A 16730-nucleotide genomic window follows, 5' to 3' on the forward strand; every position below is an offset into this window, starting at 1 on the left:
CTGTTTTTTTTGTTTTTTTGGTTACGCTCTTCCTGTCATTTGAAAAAAGAAGTTACAATTATTGAAGCTGAGTTATGATTAAAATGACTTCAATCTCAATGAAAAGTTGCATAAAAAACTTCTATCCTTATAGTACATAAGAAAAAAAACCGTCTGTTGTGCATAGCGATGCAACAATGCTAAATAGACGGTGGAGATCAGAACACACACACACACACCTAGGTGCTCCCTTCCAAAAAAAAAAACCAAAAAAAAAAAAAAAAAAAAAACTCAAAAAAAAAAAAAAAATATTTTTTTGAACATAAAGATAGAAGAAGTATATATTGCAACAAATGACCCAAAGCTTCACTTAAGCAGTAATCAGAGGTAACTAACATACTTACATCCTTATTTGAAGTATCAGGACTAAATTAACTATGATTTTTCTAGATTTGATGTAGATTGAAAAGAGTCATCAAAACCTCCACTAGTAATTGGTGCCTCAACTCCAAAAACCTTTTCAATTAGCTTCCCCACTCAGTAGACTTGCATCAGTAGAATCCCCAGGGAGATTAGAAACCTTTTATTGTGCTTGAGATGAATTGAACTGCTCAAGAAAGAGGGACAAGTTTTTGGGGTGGTTGATCATCATCATTGATCTTATAAAGAAAACTGTCTATGAATGAGAAAGGTGTCACAGCTTGCATTCTCCAATTCAATGTACTTAGACACAAGAAGTTCCATTCTCTTGATTGTTTTAGCTTCAAAAACAAATTTGCAATCCCAAATCTGATAGCTAAAATTAAAACCCATGTTACCAAAAGCACCAATTCCAAACCATAACAATTTACAGCAATTTCTCAGTTAAGCAGCATGTTTCTCCAAATAATACAATGCAAGGTTGATATGGTTCTTCACCTGTAAATCTAGGGGCAGAGGCACTGTTCTCTCATCCATTTTAGCTGCCAAAGATAAACAAGCCACAGCCAACAACTACATCACCCATGATTTCTCTTTCTTCTACAAATAGCAAAATCGAGGATGGGCACATTAGATACAAAAGACACTAATTAAAATTAATAATACTCTCTTACCAGAAAAAGGATTTAATATTACTATGAAATTTTAAAATGGTTCTGGGTCAATTTCCTGAACTTACAGGAAGTTCATAGACTGAGAGGAACCGATCCAAGTAATTTATTGATAGATAAGTAGTTTGAGGTCCAAAGCTGTGTAATGGGCATGAACCTGTACAATGACCAAAATAGTAGCACATCAGTAATCAATAAAAAGGACAAAACCAAACTTATTGGTCTAAAAACAGTAACCCAGAAATTCAATTGTGGTATAATTACAATAATCTACATTGAACAGTGACAAGGAGATTTTTTAAACTATATCCTTACACCTAGTGTGGGCAATCAAGCATGAAATGGACCCCTGTAATCGATATCAAACATTGCATGAAGACTTTTTTTCTGCTTCACCTAGAGATGGAAAATAATTGAAATACACTGCCAAAAGTGAAAAGCAAAACCTCAAAGCCCAGATCCCATTCGACAACGCTAAAATGAAAGAAAAGAACATTGATACACAACATCCCAAGATATTTTACTAACTAATCTAACTGGGGAAAATGTAAAGCACTCATTTTTGAAACTCGATCAGACACACTGAAGACAAAATGCTAGAAATATAATTTCAGAGAGACCCACTAACCCACGGGCCTTTCAAATCCAATCGACGGCCTCTCTTCTAGTCCCTAAATCCAACTCCCCACTACGTAATCTCTTCAAATAATCATCTCTGGGCAAATGTTGACAAGACATTCCTTGTCAACCATCAAACTTAAAAACTCGTCAGTTTGTAAAGGGGAAGAACTCCCCATCATGAAAATTCTGATTTTGGTTCTGAAGCTCAAATGGAAGACCGCCACCGCCTCCATCAGGGTTCATTTGCACTAATATTGTGAAGCTCAAATGAAAAAAAACGACTTAGGGGATCAGGGTAGAAGAGAAATCAGGAACGCAGAGATGAGAGCTTCTTCAAAGCTTGTGAAATTAGCATAGAAGAATTTTCAAAATGAGGGTCTCCTTCGAGCGCCGTGTTTTTTTTTGTGTGTTTGAACGATTTTGAAAAGGTATGGGTTGGTTCGTCTGGTCCGGCTGAGTTTGGTTCGTCCGATAGCAAAACCGCCAGGATTCTTTGACTCCGTCTAAAGGGTGGACACGTGATAGTAAACTAAGGTAGTTAGTATCAAAAGAAAACGCGTACCTGAAGCTAGGGTTCTCACTTCCAAAGCGCAGTTCAGGGTTCTTGCTGCTTTGCCGATCTGATTACTTGAACTGGCTCATCGTTCTCAATTCGAAAAAGCAGCTTTTGCACTTTCTTCGGAACAAAGTAATTACTGCTGCAATTAATCTGGTCTCTCGACGATCGATGGCTGCTTCCACTGATGTCCCGTCTACTTCATTCTCATCCTCCGCCTCTGCACGGCCCCATGTGTTCTTGAGCTTCAGAGGAGCGGACACTCGCCACAACGTCACACGCGACCTCTACGCAGCCCTGGTCTCCAAAGGGATTGAAACGTTCAAAGACGATGAGAAAATTAAAATAGGAGAGAAGCTCTCTGAAGCGATCGCCAAGGCGATCAAGGAATCAAGGTTTGCCATTATCATACTCTCAAGGAACTTTGCTACTTCGAGATGGTGTTTAGAAGAACTCGCCTTGATTATGGAACGCTGGGAAAACCAGGAGCTCAAGGTTTTCCCAGTTTTTCTCGAGGGTGTCGATCGACAGGACGTACAGGACTTGAAAGGAAGCTTTGGAGAGCCTTTCGGGCGGCACGAAGAACGCTCCGGTCAGAGACAAGGCGGAGAGGTGGAAGTCGGCGCTTAGCGCAGCGGGTCAACTCCCCGGCTGGAGCTTGGAAGATTTTGGGTAATTACCTCCTACCTACCTGCTGGAAACTCTCTTTTTTTTTTTTTTTTTCCCGGTAATAATAGCATAGCCCAACAATCAACAGTCACTACCATGGCCAAGCCCACCAGATGTTTGTGCTGTTCCTGGTCCAAATCGCTTATAAAATATTTACAAAAAACCTGATTAATTTTATTTATATTCTTATTAATCAATAAAAATCTGATAGCCAAACTCGGCTTGACTTTTCAATTCAAAAGGTAGGTTTGGGATACAAAATAACTAGCCCTATGAGGGTCAGGGTTCAGCCCTCCCTATGACCTAGCTTGATGCTACTTGACCTTGTGTTAACTAGTTAACCACGTATCCCGCTAAGTATTCCCACTTCAAGAAGTTGGATTAATCTTTTCAACTCCATGACTCCATAATTTTAACTACTTTCAAAGAAATTCGAAGTCTCTCTAAATTTTCTAGCTACAATTGGAGACATGGGCAATTGGAGATCTTAGAATAACTTTTTCAATCAACCATGTAAATTGGTAATACTACAACAAAGTTCAAGTAAGCAAAGGAGATCTTAGTCAAGATTTCATCTAGCGACTCGACGAACGAATGGTGATCAAGGCCATCCATTTGTTTGGATGTTCAGAAATTTGTGTTGCAGAGGAGAATATAGTTTTGGCAGTTAAACTGTTTTTGAATTCTCAAATTCGACTATGAATTCAGGGAATTAGTCTACTATGGATGGTATTTTAATTTTAATGGATTGGTTTCAAATGGTTATGAACGGTTTTGTAGCAGGTTATAGATGATATATGTTATTGGTTTAAAAATTTTTGAATTATAATGGGTGATTTTTGCAATAGCAATAGTGTTTATGAATGATAATGTGATTTTAATAAATAAGATATATCAATCTATGGCTGATTTGTTTTAAGAATTTGTGTATGATGCTTATATATATGGTATAGTAATAGGTTATATATCAATCTATGACATCCGCTGCCTCACCTCAAAGTTCATTTCTTGTGTTTTTTCTTATGTTCCTAGATTAGCCAATTATGTGGCTGATAATCTAGCAAAGGCGGCCTTGTCATGTTCATGTGCGACTACTTGGCCTATTGCCACTCCGTGGTTGAACGAGCCATTGGTTGTTTCCCCACGTGTAATTCATGTTTTCCTTTGAATGGTTGAGTTCCATACCAAAAAAAAAAAAAAAAAAAGTAATAGGTTATTTTAGATTTGCTAAATTATGCTAATTTTGTAACAGGGTTATTGGTTGTGGTCTACGGATGTATAGATTTGAAAATTTTAAACTATGGAGAAAATAATCTATTAGAATAAACTCACCAAGGTCAATTTATGAAAAAACCATTAAAATAAACATTTTTTTTTCTAAACTGACTGATAATTGGATTTGGAAACCGGAAAATCAAAAATAGGAGAATGACAATTGACAACCAATAATCGGACAATAAGATTTGGATTCGAATTTAGATACCTGTTAAAAAAATCTGCCGGAGATTGGATCGGATTCGGATAATAGATTTTGTTATCAGATTCGGATAGTAGTGCATCCGAGCCGAATATGATCTGTTTACAAGTCTAATTGTGGGTTGCGGAGGACTCAATGGTCCTTCTTATCACGATGTAGGGTGCCACTCCAGAAGGAGGTGCAATGTAATACTTTTAAAGAGTTGGGTGCATGTTTGTTGAAAACCTTTTAATTTCACCTTTGTCACACATAATAACATGTAATTATAATACAAAAATCAATTACTGTTTTGAAGTTTTATCAAAGGTAGAAAGTGATAGGAAAAATGTGCATAAATGTAGAATTGACTATTGTGCAAGTCCATCTATTCTTGGAATTCCATGACTTCATAATTTTAACTACTATCAAAGAAATTCCAAGTCTTTCTAAATCTTCTAGGTACAATTCGAGATATGGGCGAGTGAAAATCTTAGAAGATCTTCACTTTTTCAATCAACCATGTGAAAGTAGTAATACTACAACAAAGTCTAATTAAGCAGAGGAGATCCCAGTCAAGATTTCTTCTAGTGACTCAATAATGGAAGATGAAAGAAAATAAAATAATGGCTTGGAAGGTAAATTTTTATACTCAAATCATTGTTTGGTGTAAGATGAGAAGTTGAAAGCTGTTTATCAACAAGGAACTTTCATTCTTCTACTATAAAAAATAATTAGAGCTGTAGGGTATACTTGTTTTGTTTTCAGTAGAACATGTCATTTAGGATGTTTAATCACTAATCAGTAAAGAATGGTTAAATATTATGGTTAGGGTTAGGGTAAATCAAGGGTACGTCAAATCAGTAAAGGATGGTTAAATATTATGATTAGGGTTAGGGTAAATCAAGTCAATCTGACTTATGTGACTATAAGAAGAGTGTCGAGCTTAGAAGAACTTTGGGAAAGTAGGGTTTGGGTTGAGGTTTCTCAAGCCTGCCTTGATCAAATTGGATACGATTTTGGGTTTTAAGTAGGGGTGTAAACGGATCGGATACTAGTAATACCATATCCGCATCCTATTATATTCAGACGGATTCGGATAATATCCTATCGGATTTTAGATGGATTCCGTCGGATTCGGATGATAATCGAATAGTTATAATCTTAAGTAGATTATTCTAAATGGGCAAAAATACAGCTTGAATACAAGTTTTCGACTATTTGTTTATATCTTTACCATTTTATTTGTGAGAGCTAGGTTTGAAATTTAAGAATTTAATAATTTTGGTAGCTATTTTAGAAAAAAATATAGAAAAATAATCACATATCATAGGTAAAAAAATTTATAAAATAAGAAAAATAAATCTAAATAAGTAGTTTAATCGGATAATTTTATCAGACCGATAATAATCGGTAAAAAAGGGGTATAATCGAACGGATTCGAATACCTCTAAATGGATTGCGGATGTGAATGCGAATTCGGAAGCAGATTTTGATTATCCATTTACACCCCTAGTTTTAGGGTTGAAGTCTTTATAGGTTGGCCCAGCCAGGCCCATTGGCCCAAAGGTCACCTTACCCTTAACAAAAAGAAAGAAGAGAAGAAAAAAAAAAAAAAAAAAAAGGCTTACCAAAACAGAAGAAGGTCGTGACTTGACAAGGAATTCCAGATCTCCAAACCTCTCCCAATCAAATATCTGAGACGAATCTGCTTCGGATTCATGGCATCTCGCACCTTGGTCCCGTCTTCTTCCGCTTCTCGATGGCATTACGATGTGTATTTGAGTTATGAGGGAGAATCAGGGAGTGATTTTGCAACTAAACTCTACGCTTCGCTGGAGAGATGCAACATCAAAACATTCAAGGACGACGGACATACGAATAGAGGAGAGCATCTCTCTGGGACGCTCATGAAGGGAATCAAAGAATCAAGAATCGCCATTATTATATATTCCAGTAACTATGCTTCTTCAAGAAGGTGCCTTGAAGAGAATACCTTGATAATGGATTGCAGAAAAGAGCTTGGCCAAAATGTATTTCCTGTTTTCCTCATCGGTGTCGAGGGATCGAACGTGCGGCATCAAAATGGGTGCTTTGAGGAGCCTTTTCGCCTGCACCAGGAGTTGTTCGAGCCAGAGATGGTGGACAACTGGAGAAAAGCTCTAGAAGAAGCAGGTGAAATCTGTGGATGGAACTTGAAGGACGTTCCTGACGGGTAATTATTTCCTGCCTTTGAGATTTTCTTGCTTTTAGGACTGAAGAATCCATAATTGCTATAGTTAAGAAATTAGTCAACTATGGGACCAACGAATGGTGATCAAGGCCATCCGTTTGTTTGGATGTTCAGAAATTTGTGCGACCAAATTTCTGCTGCAGAGGAGAATGGAGTTTTGGCAGTTAGACTGTTTTTGAATTCTAAAATTCGACACTATGAATTCACTGCAAATGTAAGGGATCAGTCTATTATGGTAGTTTGTAGTTTTTTTGGACTATTAGAGTTAGTGTTTCAGCTTAAGAGGAGTGCTGAGAAAGGATATGCATAGCTTAGGATTTATATCTAGTAAAACAGAGCTGATTGGAAAGCAAGAATCCATGTAGCCGACCCCATTAGTTGGAACAAGGCTTGTTGTCGTAATGTTTGGCGTTATCTTTGTAGAACTTTGATTCATGTGGAAGTCATAGGAGAACAGAGGTAGGAATAGAGAGCTTCTTGATCGCCTCAAGTCCTAAGTGTTGGCATTCTTTTAGCCCTTGTGGCTCTAGCACCCGTTAGAAAATCAAGAATGGGTTGACGCTTATTTGTGGCAAACGGAGGCCTTACTGTTAGAAAGTGAAAATTAGAAATGCTAGAGACAACATTTGATTGGAGGGTTATTGACCTCTAGCATTTGATTGAAAGAACCCTTCCCCTTGAGCCACTGAGATAATTCAAAGTTGAATCAATCCAAGTAGAAACATAGTGTCTATCAGTGGTTTGGTTTTTGAATGGTTCTTCTCCAAGTGCAATCAGCTTATTAGGAATCGTAGAGGATATCCAGCTCTTAGTCTTCTAAGTTCACTTCATGGGATTTTTTTTTTTTTTTTTGGAACTGGTGATTGTTTAATACTGGAAATTTAATGCCATCTGCAAGAGTCGAACCCATGACCTCTCCAACATGGTCTTTACCACTCAACCAACCCTGCATTGGCAAGGATTTTTCTTTTATTTCCAGGAATTGTAACCGGATAGCTCCCTGGCCAAATGGCCCAGCTCTTCTCCTGGGTTTTAGGGTTATGTTTTGTTTCCTTTGCTTCTCCTATCCTTTTGGAATGATTTTTTTTTTTAACCCAAATAAAAGGAAATAATACCAAATTTTAATTTAGATAAATTCAAATATTGCAAGACAAGACACCTAACTCCTCATGTAGGTATCTATTCATCATTGTTGTTTCTCATTTATCTCACATTTACATCATAATGGTCTTATGGTTCTTGCACTCAACATTCTCCTCATTGTGCGGACCATGTTTATAAGAGATTGTGTAGAGGAAGAATTAGGGGTGCAAGTTGGCCTGGTGGTCCTGACGCATCTTGACATTGTGTAGAGAGAGAAGTACAGGTGCAAGTTTTCCTAGGTGGGTCTAATCCGCCCTGTCTTAGTTCAAGATTTTCCTTGAGGGTGGGTCAGGGCTAAGGGCTGGCCTGCAATTACTGTTTGTCTTGTTCAGTCCATCTTGACCCTATGAATTCTAGCTGATCCTTACTATGATTTTGGTCAAATCCAAACTTTGATTTGAACCTTAATATTGACCCCCATATTAACCTTGCTCTAAGCCCTTATTTTGACCCTAGGTCATTTAAACCTGATGACTCCTTTTCTTTTTTCTTGATTTTTGAAGTCAGAGTTAATAGTAGTTTGTAATTCTTAATTATTATTATTATTTAATATATGATGATTCAAATATAACTTAGACTATGGAAGTTTTGTTCTCTGTTGTGGTATTAGTTAAAATATAATTAATATCAGATTTAATATATACTAATTTTAACTTGAAAGTTATATAATTTATTTTTTATGCTTACATTTCTATATCATATGATTTAGATTTAATAATAGGTTAGGTTCTGAAAATCTTATATCTTTAGTGTACATCTAGTTGAAATTTCTTTGTATTAGATTTAACACATTGACAACAATAACAACTTGGCCGAGACACGGCAGAGAGGTGGAAGTCGGTGATTAGTGCAGCGAGTCAAAGTCAACTCCCCGGCTGGAGCTTGGAAGATTTTGGGCAATTACCTCCCACCTACCTGAAACTCTCTTTTTTATTCTCTTTTCCCAAATAATAGAATAGCCCAACCATCAACAGTCACTACCATGGCCAGGCCCAGCAGATGTTTGTGCTGGGCCTGGTCCAAATCGCTTATAAATTAGGGTAATTCTCATCTGGACCCCCTGAGGTTAGGTCCATGTCATTTTTAGTCCAAAAAAATGGACACTTTGCATCTGCCTCCCCTGAGGTTTTCAATAAGATCAATTAAGGACAATTTATGATTTTTATGACCAAAATTCCCTCACATCTATTCTACCGTAGGATTTGCATATTTTCTTCACAATTAAATTCAACGGTAAAAATCAAAAGAGTGGGGTGTTTCCTGGATTCGCTCATGTACTGACACCCTCCCATTACCTCCTGTTGGCCGTTAGATTTTAGACATGTGGATCATTCTAATTGGATGAACGTAAAACCATCCGAAAAAATACACATTTCTAAGTCTCAATTCTCTCTCATCTCCTTCATCGCCTCCATCTTCAGTCCAGCGTAGTCGCCATCTCTGTGTTTTTCCCTCTTCAACTCCGGCGACAGTGAATAAAATGATGTTTTTCTCAATGCAACTTTGGTAAAATGATATTGACCTTATGTACAATGAATAAAGTTCAGAGACCCGCCGTGGATCTAATTGATGTTCAGTATTCCCCTCGAAATGGGAACAGAAAACTAACTTCATCAACAGCTTGCTTTCGTCATCAAATGAACCGCATCTGAGAAATCCAGCCAAAACCCACCTCTCCAAGTCCCACCTCTCCAAGTTATCCGCCATCAGTTCATTCAACTATCGCCGGAGTTGAAGAGGAAAAAGTAGAGATGGCGACGCCGAACCAAAGATGGAGACGATGAAGGAGATGAGAGAGAATTGGGACTTAGAAATTTGTATTTTTTCAGATGGATTTATGTTCATCTGATTGGAATGATCCACGTGTCTAAAATCTAACGGCCTACTGGAGGTAATGGGAGGGTGTCAGTACAAGAGCGAATCCAGTAAACACCCACTCTTTTGATTTTCACCGTTGGATTAATTGTGAAGAAAATATGCAAATCTTACGGTAGAATAGATGTGAGGGTATTTTGGTCATAAAAATCACAAATTGTCCTTAATTGATCTTATTGAATACCTCAGGGGAGGTAGATGCAAAGTGTCCATTTTTTTGGACTAAAAATGACATGGATCAAACCTCAGGGGGTCCATATGAAAATTACCCTATAAATTATTAGAACATAGCCGATTATTAATTTAATTTTTTTTTAATCAACAAAACTCTTGACATCCCAAACAGCCTCAAGTCTATCCTAAGCCAAGCCAAGTAAACTTGGCTTGACTTTTCAATTCAAAAGGTAGGCTTGGGATACAAAATAACTAGCCCTATGAGGGTTAAGGTTCAGCCCTCACTATGACCTGGTTTGATGCTACTTGACCTTGTGTTAACTAGTTAACCACGTATCCCGCTAACGCTAAAAGCCTTAACGTATTCCCACTTCAAGTAGTTGTATTAATCTTTTCAACTCCATGACTCTATAATTTTAACTACTATCAAAGAAATTCGAAGTCTCTAAATTTTCTAGCTACAATTGGAGATCTTAGAATATCTTCACTTTTTCAATCAACCATGTAAAGTTGTAATTCTACAACAAAGTTTAAGTAAGTAGAGGAGATCTTAGTCAAGATTTCATCTAGCGATTCGACGAACGAATGGTGATCAAGGCCATCCATTTGTTTGGATGTTCAGAAATTTGTGTAACCAAATTTCTGCTGCAGAGGAGAATATAGTTTTGGCAGTTAAACTGTTTTTGAATTCTCAAATTCGACCATGAATTCACTGCAAAAGGCAAGGGAATTAGTCTACTATGGTAGTCATAGTTCTTTTGTTTATTTATGGTGATAACTTTTCTATATCAGATGATTTAGATTTAATAACAGGTTATCTTATGAAATTTTATATCTTTGTTGTATTTCTAGTTGAGATATCTTTGTATCGGATTTAACACATTGACAACAATAACAACTTGGAAGTTATATCTATTATTTATATATAAATAATAGATAGCAGTTATTTGATTTTGAAAGTTTGTTGTCCTGCTGTGTGTATCGTTTTTTAATTCAGCTGAGAATTTATTATTTTATACTAGATTTGCTAGGGCCAAGTTCAATAGGCGAATTAGAATGGACTTAGCTAAGAGGATTAGGGCTGAGATTTGCTTTTGAAAAGTCCGGCCTAACTTGACCTTGTTGCAACCCTAGGGATTCTAGAGTCTTAGGCACTCTTTGGGACGATTTTCATTTTTTATTTTTACCCAGATAAATAGAAATGGTAGCATTTGGTACGGTTCATATAGCCTATTTCTATTTAAAAAGGAATGAAATCAAAAGTCACAAACAGGTCTCGACTTGTTTTTGATTTTTCTGTAAAAATAACTTTCATCTTTTTTTGCAGTGGTTCTTAAAACGCATTGTGGCTCTAATGGTTTATAAGTGAGGTTAAAATGATAATTTGCATTAATTTATAAAACCTTCATTGTTTCCTTCTTTATGTCTCCATGAAACCTTGGTGGTTGTATTGTCCTCCCAGACTTGGCTTTGACACTCGCTCTCTCTATTTCAATCGACTCTGTCAATGGTGTTTTTTATGTAGTATCTGATAGGGAGGGAGGAGAGAGAGAATTATAAATTCCAAGAAGTTTTTGACAGAGAAGATTCTACTGGGTCTTGCATTGTGGCAGTTACTTTTGCTTTTGATCCCTTTGATTGATTTTTCATCTTCAGTACTTGCCAAAAAAAGGTCTAGGTGGAATGATTAAATCTGCGTTGTATTCGTCTCGGAATTTTGACGAGTGTTGGAAGTCAATGAATTGTTGGGTATTTCATGATTTTCTTTAATTCAATTTGAGTCTTCGGTTTTGTTTGTTTTTGACATTTTGTTCAGTTATTTATTTATTTATTATTATTTATTCTGATGGTTGATTTTCCCATCTTTCTTGCTGGTTTTTTTACCAGTTTGATTCTTCATCAACAATTTCATGTTTTGATGCATAGAACTATGAATTTCGATTCATACAATAATGTTATGCTCTTGAAGCTTGCAATATAGGTTGGTGCTAACTGCTAAGGCGACGAAATACAGCAGAATGTAGATACTTTTTTAATCAAAAATATTTTTCACTCTTTAAGTGCTCGACATTTGTTCTTGTCCTTTGCTAAATGCTATCTCGTTAATGTGTGTTAGAATTGAATTCTTTAGGGGGCGTTTGGTTCCGCAATTCCCTGAAATCCGCTTTTGTAGGGAATCATGAGTCTGTGGAATTAGGTTCTGTAGAATCATATTTGTAAAAAAAAACTATTTGGTTACCCTGATTCTGAAAAGTAAATCTGTCTGAATTTTTCACCATAATGGTGATTCTATAGGAATCATCCATATTTATATTTCGGGTTGAATTAGGTGAGTCTGTTTGGAAACAGTGGATTCAGTTTTTTAGTGTAAATTGTGGATTCCTAGTGATTCTTGAAGAATCTGGATTTCGACTCAACGTGTGGACTACACGATTTATTTTATTGGAGTCATGATTCCCTGGAATCTGATTCCAAAGAATTGCGGAACCAAATGCCCCCTTACGTTACGTGGTGTTGAGTATGTTTATTTTTTGAAAGAAAGAAAAGAACAAAAGATATTATTATGATTATAAAGGAAAGACAGTAATAGTTCCCGTTTTTCGTTAATTATATATATATATATATATATATATATATATTGGTTTAATTAATTAATTATGGATTGGTTTTGCAGGAATGAGGAGAAGTTAATCGAAATGATAGTGGAGGAAGTTTTGAAAGCGCAACATCACCATCCCATTGAAGGTGAAGGTGTGGATCCCAGACAATCCTTGCGTACTGTCACATCGTGTGGGGCCCAAAACGTAATATTGTCTGTAATATGGCGGCTGCTTTTTTTTTTTTTTAAATTTTTTTTCCTAACCTCGTATAAATGACGGTGTTCTAATTCGTCACGTCACGTCACGTCAGGCTGTTTGGATTATTTAAAAGCTTTGGCCTTTTTATCTGTCGAGTGTCAACTTCTTTCTTTGTGTTAGGTAATCAAAGCCTTTTTGGGTTTTCCCTGACTTGTGGACCTCATCTTTGAAGTATGAAAATCGTACTTGTTTACCTTTTCTTAATACTCATTTTATATTATATCCACGAATACAAACTTCACCGTAGAACCAATCCCCTTCTGCTGATTCCTATATGAATAATCTGAAAAATGGACTTAAGACGATGAGCTGATCAGAGGAGCAACGCCATTCACTTTGTATATCGTACGCATTTCTCATTTTGATAAATTAGGCCGACCAAAACCGGGTGACTTTTTAAGTTTCCATCCTATTGCAGGGTCAATCTATTACCAATCTCAGATTAGGGATTGAGAATGAAGAAAAAGAAGAACAACAACAACCAAAATAAACACCACGCATCGATAATCGAGTTCTACGTCTTCAAAGCTCAGTAATAAGCCTAGATACGCTATAAAATAAAAATTGCCGACAACAATGGATCCCCTTGATAGATGCCCCTTGAATGATGGATAGCATGACTAATTGCACCGTTGACCAGTAGTTTATAGGAGACTGAGGTAATAATTTGCATTACCCGAGAAACCCAGATAGATGAGAATCCCAACTTTAATAGCATTGAGTGCAAAAAAGTCCACTCTTCCTCATGTCCAATATAAGGGCCGACAATTTTTTTTTTTGCCTTTCTTCCTCTTAAAAGAAGTAATGAAATAATTCTTGTGCCATATAAATATTACATGAAATTAAATGGGAATAAATAAAGGCTGACTGAAAAGGTGCAACAATTAATAACATCCAGGAACTATTGTAATCTTCTTGCCAAGATCTTCAAAATCACCTTTGCAGCAACACCACCTAATGATATAGGTCTAAATTGATTTTCCGTCTGAGGTGAGCTAGCCTAGCCTTAGGTATCAAGCAAATATACAACGAGTTAAGTTTAGACATCATAATTCCTGTCTGAAAAAACTCATGCACATAAGCAATGAGATCTAGCTACTTGAATTTAAAGAGTTCTATTACAGTGTCTCCTTTGGATTGTTTTGTATTTTTGTCTCCTCCCTTCAACCGGTCCACTCTACTCTTCTGCCACCAAATCTCCTAGCAAGAAGGTCTGTTACAATATCCACCTGCTCTTGTGAATAATCGTCATTTGTAGCTTGTTGTAATAGCTCTAACTCAGAATATAACTGATTGATAGTCGTTTGAACGTGCCCAAACTCTTCCTTGTTCCACCTCTTAACATTTCTTTGGAAACCAGTTAAATTTCGTAGTAAACTCTTCCTTATTCATTACTTTGATAATAGTAAATTGTGACTGAGATATGCATGAGACCAACAAAAAGTGAAAGAACAACAGTTGTAATGCAAAATTGGCACCCCTAGATCCTCACTCAATTGACTATGAATTTCAAAATTATAAGTGTTATGCATCTCATATTTAATTATGTTTCAGAGCACCCAAGAGGAGGAGATGACAAAATAAAATAAGTCCCTTTGAGGAGCTGCGCAATCAAATAAGCAGTTCTATGTTCAATATTAATGTGACTCGTCTCATTTATAAGTTTTAGATTTATCTTGTTTACTACTTTGTATCTCAGTCTAATTTTTTAAAATGTATTTTCTATGTTACTAATATCCAACATCTCACTTCACATCGGTTTTCCATCTGAAAGAGAGAAGTTTTGATTTTCTAGCCACAAAACTTAAGAGTCATGCCTTGATTTAGTAGCGACAATTTCAAAAAAAAAAAATTGAGAAAGGATATGACTTCACTCAATTAATAATTGGGAAGATATGAAAAAAAGATTAGACAAAAAATTTCTCCCTCTTGAATTCTCTCAAACTTTGTATAAAAATTTTCACTATCTTCGGCAAGAAAATGATCAAAGTGTGAATGATTATATCAAAGAATGTTTAAAATATTTATGTCATCTTGATTTACAAGAAAATGATGACTAAATATGTTAGTGATCCAAAGCTTTCTATTCAATATGAAATTGTTTACACCATTTGAACACCTTTAATGAAGTTCACCAATTAGCCATCAAAGCTGAAGAAAAATTGAATAGAAATTCTTCTAAATGGTTTGAGAGACTTCCAATATTACTATGACACCTAAACTATTGCAAAAGACTACTCAAGGCCTAGAAGTGATGAAAAGCCAAAACTCATGACCAAAGACCAAAACTTCGCTCTATATTTAAATTATATGTATAATACTATCTCTTGAGGAAGTAGTCAAGACGTACTTAAGTAGGCCCAGATGAATGTCAGTTCCAAAGGAATAAAGAAACATCAATAGTAGAAAAAGAAACAAGGAATAACATGTAAGCTAGAGTCTAATCTCTCCAATCACTGCAAAGGGTTTTCGCATTCTCTTTGGTGGCTGATGAATTTTGGAACATAATAGTTGCAGGTCATATCTATGGTCGGTTCTTTAGCTTGGGAAGTGATAATTTCTTCCTAAGAAATCGAAGTTAGTATGGCCGAGGTTTTGGGGTGCTTGCTTTGGTGCTCTGCAATTTGAGGTAAGATTTTGAAAGAAATTCAATCTTTGCGTTGGCGGGTTCTTGGGTTTCTGCTGGTGAGTTGAAATTCCAGACGGTTCAAGGGACTTGTTGACGAGACTACATTGAAACCTAATGAGGGTTAGTGCCATGGAGGTTCATTTGAAAAATCTCTGCACCAGATTCAAGCACCATTTTGGTTCCGGTCCTGGGCTTGGCCCTAGCTCAGGAACCTGTCTTTTGAAGCTAGATGGAATTGCTCGTGCATTCATCAAATCGCTTTTCAGAGCTTCAGCAGCTCCTTACAGAACAGATCCACAGAAGAGATTGCGACCTCTATTAGGCGTGTTAAGGATGATTTTTCATCATTTCTCTAATTGTTTCTCATTTGAATTCTTTCCATATTATTCCCTCTTCTCATTTGAATTATTTCCATATTATTTGTGTTGTATTATTTTTAATATAATAAAATATGTTTCATTTTATTGGATTTGTAAGTGCGGAAAACTTTCCTTTTGTTTTATTTTAGGAAAGTGTATTATTATATAGTCCCACATTGGAAACCGAGGTGTCGGAATCCAGGTTAATTAATAGGTACCACCTATTAACTTTAACTTATAATAATGAGACACGCCAGTGTGTGTGCAGTGTATGAGTGAGGACGGTATACCGTCCGAGCGCGCACGCGCTCGCGCAGCGTGGGCTGTGAGCTGGCGTTTGTGGCGCATGCACTTAGCATTTGCATCGCTTCGAGCGAGATCAGATCTAGGGCGATGGAAGTGGATCCATAAATATTGTTTTGATGGTTCAATATGGACCGTTAGATCGTGCGGCCGAACGATCCGACAGCTCATATCTGAACGTCAGCATTCGTATCCCTACAGAGAGGTGCACCCATACGAACAGAGTCATGAACTGTTCAGTAGAGGCACCTCAATGCCTATAAATCCGTCTAGCTTCACAACAGCAAAAGAAGAGAGAAAATCCCGAAGTCTTCTCTGTTCTTGAGTTTTGCGAGTGCTTAGCAAAACTCGAGAGATTCAACTCGAAGTTGGGCTTCTTTGTATCCTGAGAGATGGTTCGCAGTACCTCATAGCACCTTGATGTGAGGGTGAATTACGTCTTAAGGAAAGCGACGTTGTAATGCGCCTAGAAGTTCCAGCTCAAATCAGGGTTCAAAATGTCGACGACATATAGCCGACACAGGGCGATATGTCGCCATGTCGTTGGGGGGCGACACGACACCCCCCAGCGACACCGACATTGCGAGAAGTCGGCGATTTATCGCCGACTTTTGGCGATAAAAGGGCGAAATTCGGGCGAATTTCGCCCGAATTTCGTTCGATTTTTTGTTAATTTCTCTCTCTTCTCCAGAGCTTCTTTCTCTCATTTTTCGCACGTTTCACTATATTTTCGTCCGATCTTCAACATCTATGGGTACATCTTGCTTCCTTGTTGCCGGATATCACG

The 16730-nt window shown here is 36.9% G+C and overlaps 1 pseudogene; it reads right to left on the reverse strand.

Annotated features, from left to right (window-relative positions):
* Positions 1 to 590: 590 nt before the first annotated feature.
* LOC149002712 (cyclin-D2-2-like) lies at positions 591 to 1867 on the reverse strand (annotated as a pseudogene).
* Between the last annotated feature and the right edge of the window lie 14863 nt (positions 1868 to 16730).

Source organism: Hakea prostrata, chromosome 10 (genome assembly GCF_041222555.1).
Source record: "Hakea prostrata isolate BN-2017 chromosome 10, UWA_Hpros_2, whole genome shotgun sequence".
Classification (NCBI taxonomy): Eukaryota; Viridiplantae; Streptophyta; class Magnoliopsida; order Proteales; family Proteaceae; genus Hakea; species Hakea prostrata.